Source organism: Manacus candei, unplaced genomic scaffold, assembly GCF_025592945.1.
Source record: "Manacus candei isolate 608988 ecotype Guabito, Panama unplaced genomic scaffold, ASM2559294v1 h1tg000003l, whole genome shotgun sequence".
Lineage (NCBI taxonomy): Eukaryota > Metazoa > Chordata > Aves > Passeriformes > Pipridae > Manacus > Manacus candei.
Window position 1 is genome coordinate 19,456,820 of NW_026138051.1, and position 6,000 is coordinate 19,462,819.

Genomic DNA, 6,000 nt, shown 5'->3' on the forward strand with positions numbered 1-6,000 from the left:
ATAAACCCTAATGTGTATTGAAAAAGCACCAGAACTCTTTCACAAACAACAAGCCTGGACTATCTTTCTATGAAATGTGCCTTCTTCTGAACATTGTTCAAGTTTTACAAACTAGGAAACTTGCAGTAATTTTCTAAACATTCCGAGAGACACACATGCAAACATAAGAACAGGAAAAGGATATCACTTCTCTGCCAGAAGCTAATCTAAAGTTTGGAATTCCTGAAAATGTCAGGATGTTACATATCAATATCAATTCCAAATGTTCTGAGAGACACATATGCAAAACAAAAAGGAAAAGGGTATAACCTCTTTCCCAGAAGCTAGTCTACAGTTTGGAATTCCTGAGTCTATTTGTTTCTTGCTTTTGTGCATTTTGGACATATAATGGGAGTTTTGGACTCAAAAAGGGCCCAGGAAAGCACCTCACAGGAAAAATGCAGCCCCTCCACTTGACTGAGAGCAAAACAGCAACAAGAGTGACTAAACCCCACGAGACTCACAGGAGATGAAAAAGGAACCAGATTTCTCAACTTACTGTCCAATACTTAATGAAATACTTGAAGACTGTTGCAGCAATATACAAGCAATACAACAAAGAATAGGCTAAGAACAGTAGAAAGAATTTGTAGTTAGAAAATCCAATGCAGTTATTCACCCTAGAGGACAAAAGCAAAGTTGAAATCAGGATTTGTGCAGCACATGGTTGTCACACAAAGAGCACGACCAGTTTGGGGGGTTATTAAACCTCTGGCTCACACAACAGAATTTGGCAAGAAGCAGCTCCCCTTAGTGGCCAAAATGGAACAGAACTCAAGTCTCTGCTTTTCACTCCAAGGCTTCTGGCTGGGCCAAGGACAAGCACAGCTCATGGTTTGGGGTTGGTCCTGCGGGCAAATGTGCCCCAGAGGCAGCAGCTAATTCCTCCTGGCTGGCTCTTGTCTGCAAAGGCAACGGGCTCTGGGAGTTCTGGGCTCCTTTATCCAAGGGCAAACCTCAGCAGCCACAAACCTCACCAGCTGCTGCTGGTGACATCCAACCCAGCTAAGCCCAAATTTGGTTCTAATTCTCCATGCACAGGACAACTCTACAAAGGAACCAGAGGATGCAGGAAAACATAGTGGGGGTTTGTCTCAGAGCTCAGGTTTGGAAAATCCTCTACAATTTTGATTACCAGGGAGGTTCAGGCGGGGAAATGTTTGTGTTCTTTCTGATTTCTGAAATCTTTAATAAATTGAGTGTCAGCAATTCTCCAAAAGGGTAAAGCTCAATTAATCCATGCAGCTTTCTGCATTGATGGTCTCTGAACAGGCACAAGTAGCAATACCATGTCAAAACCAATCCTCCTGTAAATACTATTACTGAAAGCACCCCCAAGTGCAGCTGAAATGATGATAGACCCCAAAATAAAATTTCTCCCTTTCAAATTAGAGTAAGTCAAAGAGTAAATTAGCAGTTGGGTTTTAAATGATATCAATATCACAGCTTTTTCACGTACAGTTTATGGAACAAGCACGAATAATCTGTCTTTCAAAATATCAAACATTTCAGGCAATCTCAAAGTATAATTATCTTATAAATTTCCCAACATAAAGAGATTAAAGGTCTAAAATGAGAGAGCCATAAAAATGTGGCAGAAATGTATATAAACAACCTTTCTTCTCAGAAAGCTGATTTAAAAAAAAAAAAGAAATGGAAGGAGAAAAGAAAGATGGGGACTCACCCTCTCACCTCCCCCTTCCTTCCCAGGTCCTGATGTGCAATTCAGAACCAACCCTGTGCTGTGGGCAATAACGCTGAGCCTGCAAAACGGGGAGTCCTTCTGACTGAGGCTGAAGCAATTCCTCAAGAAGAAACAAAGCTGGAACCATGAACTGTCACAGGCTGAATTTCTCCTTTCTTCTCTGGCACACCTGGCAAGCCCTAGAGCTGTGTCAAAAAACCATCCTGACCCCCCCAAAGCAGCTGCTCAGCGTGAACCCCCCTGGCTGCAGACACACTCCCCCAGCACTCCTGGCTGTTTGCAGCCCCTTCTCGGAGCACTGTCCCAGAGGAGCTGCAGGAACAGTGCTGCTGCTTAGTCCACACCTTCTCTTGGCCCTGATGTTCCACACACACTCAGGACAAGCTCAAGGCTGTCGCTGACCTTGCTGGACAAGACAAATTTCCAGCGGGCCTGACAGAGCTCTGGAGGGACAGAAGGTGAGGAAGGTCCCTGAGTAGTCTCCAGGCCTCTCCATTCCTTGACAGGCTCTTGGCCCCACCAAACACCCACAAAACACCCAACCCTGCCTTGCAACTCCTTCACAACGTTGAAAACCCCACTGTTCAAGTCAGACAGTTCCAGCAGGTTCACAGCCCCCGAGGCTCCCCTGGCCCCACACAACATTCAACTGCTGCTGGCGGGCTCTGATCCCCCCACCCTGGTCCCCCCATCTCCCTCCCAACATTTCAACTTCAAATTGCAAATCTCTCTCTACACTGTGCATTTCTCTTACCACATTTCCATGGCCAAACCCCTCACTACTGGTGGCTTCTGAGCAGCAGGAACCAAAGTTAAGAAAAGCTCCCACTTGTGCCTGGGCCAGGGTGAGTGCTCTGCAGACAGAAGGCTCTGTGTGCTCTCACTCCCTTGGCAGGAATAACAACCTCGGCCACTTCAGGGGAGGTGACTGGATTAGCAGGGGAGAAAGGAGAAAAAAAAACAGAAAGGGAAAAAGAAAAGCAACCAGGAACAACCAAAGAGGCTCGAGCGTGGCCTGGTGTATTTGCAGTGAGCCAGAGCACAGGTTAGAACAAAACCTGGAGAAGGTAAAGGGATCAGGACATGACAAATCTAAAGCTGCTGTGGATTCACTGTAGGTTTGATCTACTCACAGGCAGTACATCCATGGCCCAGGCGAGGCCTCTGCTGTGCAATGGGCTGATGTGCCACATCCAGTTGTTTCTTGAACACCTCCAGGGATGGTGACTCCACCACCTCTCTGAGCAGCCCCTTCCAGTGCCTATAACGTAATCAAACATCTTTAAATACAGCTCATTTATGCTAGTTCTTGATTTGACTATGAAATACAATTCACATTGCACTTCCAGTGTGTGTGTAGATGCTCTGTTCTTAAATGCAAGGTCTGAAGATTAATAGTTCATATATTTCTAGAAATAAGTGTAACAGTCACTATCTCCAGATCAGCACTGTGCCTTTCAGCACATATTCTACTTGCCAAAATTAATTTGTACCTCTAAGCAATGGGTTCTATCCTCCCCCAACATTGTCCTGTTTGCCTATTTTTATTCTCATTGTTTTCTTCTCATTAATTTTCCCTCTTGCTTTGGTAAAGCATTGGCCTTCTTGTGTTCATACCATTCCAATGCCATTGGTCCAGAATTATCATTGAATATTGTCACTTTTCTTTATCCTTTACTCTGACTCCTGAATTCATTTTGATTTCCACAGCTCTGGGATTACTTCTATGAGTAATCTGTATGAAATTGTACTCTGTTTTTTCACAGCTGCAAGAAATAGATACTTGTTGCTATAAGTGAAATTCATTACAATGTTAGAATCATATTAAACACCTTTAATAAGAAAGAACTTAAAGACTTCAATACACTCTAAATAAGGTGTTATTTCACCTCCATGGGACGGGTCTTATACGTCTTTTGCTGAGCCGCTTCTGTAAACTTTTCTAACTGAAAAAATAATGTGCTATCAACCAACTGACCTTGTTCTCAAGCCCTGGTTTGTTGTCTCCACAGCTCCTAGAAAAAGGCCAGATTAAGTATCTTGTAGGATTCTATTCACAAATTTCCACTGTAGTGAGTTATTTCCATTCCCGGAGCTTCTACTTCTTCGACTGAGCTGCTTCTGTCATCTCTCCAGAGTGCCAGCTCTGGACCAGACATTGATTTCTGTCTATCTCCAAGGAGATCCTCTGCTTCCACAGCTAAATCTGCAGAGAAACAGATATTTATTTTGTGGCAAGCTACTTTAAACACTGTAAGTTTATAAAACTCCTCTGCTGGCTTTCCGTGTCTCTATCATGAGCTCTGTTCTCCTGGTTCGGTCACTCTGGGACAGGGGTTGTCATGGTTCTGCCCACAGCAGGGATATGGGCTCTTTTCTGTTCTGTGTCTCTCTCAGGGCTGGTGCAGTGCCTTGTACAACTATCAGTAATCTGGAATCACATAAACTGGAAATAAAAGGAGAAAGAGAAGACAAGAACTGGAGACAAGACTGAAAGGGTAGCAGGAGGAAATAAAATCAGTCGCGTGGGAGAGTTATTAAAGAAGGAAGAGTAGTTAAGACAAAATTTGCAGGGAAAATACTCATATCAAATATATTAAGTACCTTCTATGCTTGAAAAGTGTAGAAAAAATAAAATGGTACATATTAGCACAGAAAATGGAAATGCCAAAGCTGATTTTTTTGCTCAGGCCATGATAATGGACTATGAGCATTATTAATTATAACATTTTCCATCCAATGCCACACAGCCATTGGATATTGTCTCTCACTGTTGAACGACAAGGCCATGATGATACAGCTGTCTCAGGAAGGTGTTGGGAAGTTTGACAATACATGTTTGTCAGGAGATTTGCACATCTCTGTTAGAGGCATTGGAGCTCTGTCAGATCCTGCCATACCACAGCTCAGGGTTCTGTTATCCACATGCAGGATACTCCATGTAGCTCGTGTCCAGAGAGCTTGAGATGGTGGGAATAATGCACACATAGCACAGGGCTGAACTGAGAGCCTGTGCTGCAGGTCAGATCGATCCAGAAAGCACTGTATGTGCATACAAACTCTGTGTGCATGAAGGCACAACAATGCATGTGGAGAAATGGCAGAGACATTTGAAATCTCTCAAGAGATGCTGCCGTGCTGGCCAGGCTGTCTTTTCAGGCTGCCCCAGACAGTGCCACAATTATCCCCTTTTGCCAGGTCAAACTCCCATGTTGAGCAGAGCATGCTGAAGGAAGCAGATGTATGGCAGCGCAGAATTCCTGTTTATCGCTCTGAACGATGCCACAAGGCGGCACTGTTCAGACCCAGCTCTGCCAAATGCAATTAGGATGAAGAATTAGATTAGTGCCAGAGAAATATCGCCTCTGTCGTTTGAAGTGGATCCTGGTCAGAAGCAAAGTTGAGTATCAAAGCACAGGCTAGAGAAATCCTGCCTCATTAAAAATTGACTTTAAGCCAATTGTCCTCTTCCTTTCTGTCTGTCTGTCTGTCTATCTTTCTCCCTTGCAAACGAGCTTACAACTCTCCCTCAAGGCAAGAGCATCCGTAGTCAAGCTCTGGTAGCTTTGAAGAAATCTTTATGTGATTAGAAATGCCACACAGAGTTCCAGCCTCCTCCCGGCTCTGCATGCCAGTCGGATGGGAGTATATAGGCCACCGTAAACGTATTCCATGCACAGCTCTATCTCCCTAAATCGGCGTTTAATTAGGAACCATATGCTTGCTGTGTTCTTGTGGTTCTTAGCCCGGGGAAGGGTGTGGAATGCAGGATGAGGTCGGTGCAGACGGGATGCAGAGAACTGCCACCCCACGTGCCGTGTCCACCTTCCCCTCCGGCCGGTGCTCCCTCACGGCGCTGCGGGCGGGGCTCGCCTGCGCCCCGGCCCAGGAAACTGCGCGGGGGCCCAAAGTCCGCGGCCAGGGACGTGTGTGCCAGCTGGGCACCTCTCCTGTCTGCAGCCATGCCGGTGTCCAGCCGCGCGGAGGGAAGGAGCACCTGTGTGAAGTACCGGCGGAGCCAAGGACCGACATGAGCGACGCTTGCTTTGGGCTGAAGGCCCCGCGTTTCCGCAGTCCAGTTTCTCAAAGAGGGGGATTTTATTTGCGCAGTCAGAACACAAACCCTCCTGAGGGAGAGATGGCTCGGAAGGGCCTGGCTGTTCCCGGCTCGGCAGGGAGGTGTCTGTGCCCCTCAGGGTGCCATGGCAGGGCTGAGGGCAGCTCACTGCGGGGCACCACGCACGGCTGAGGGCAGC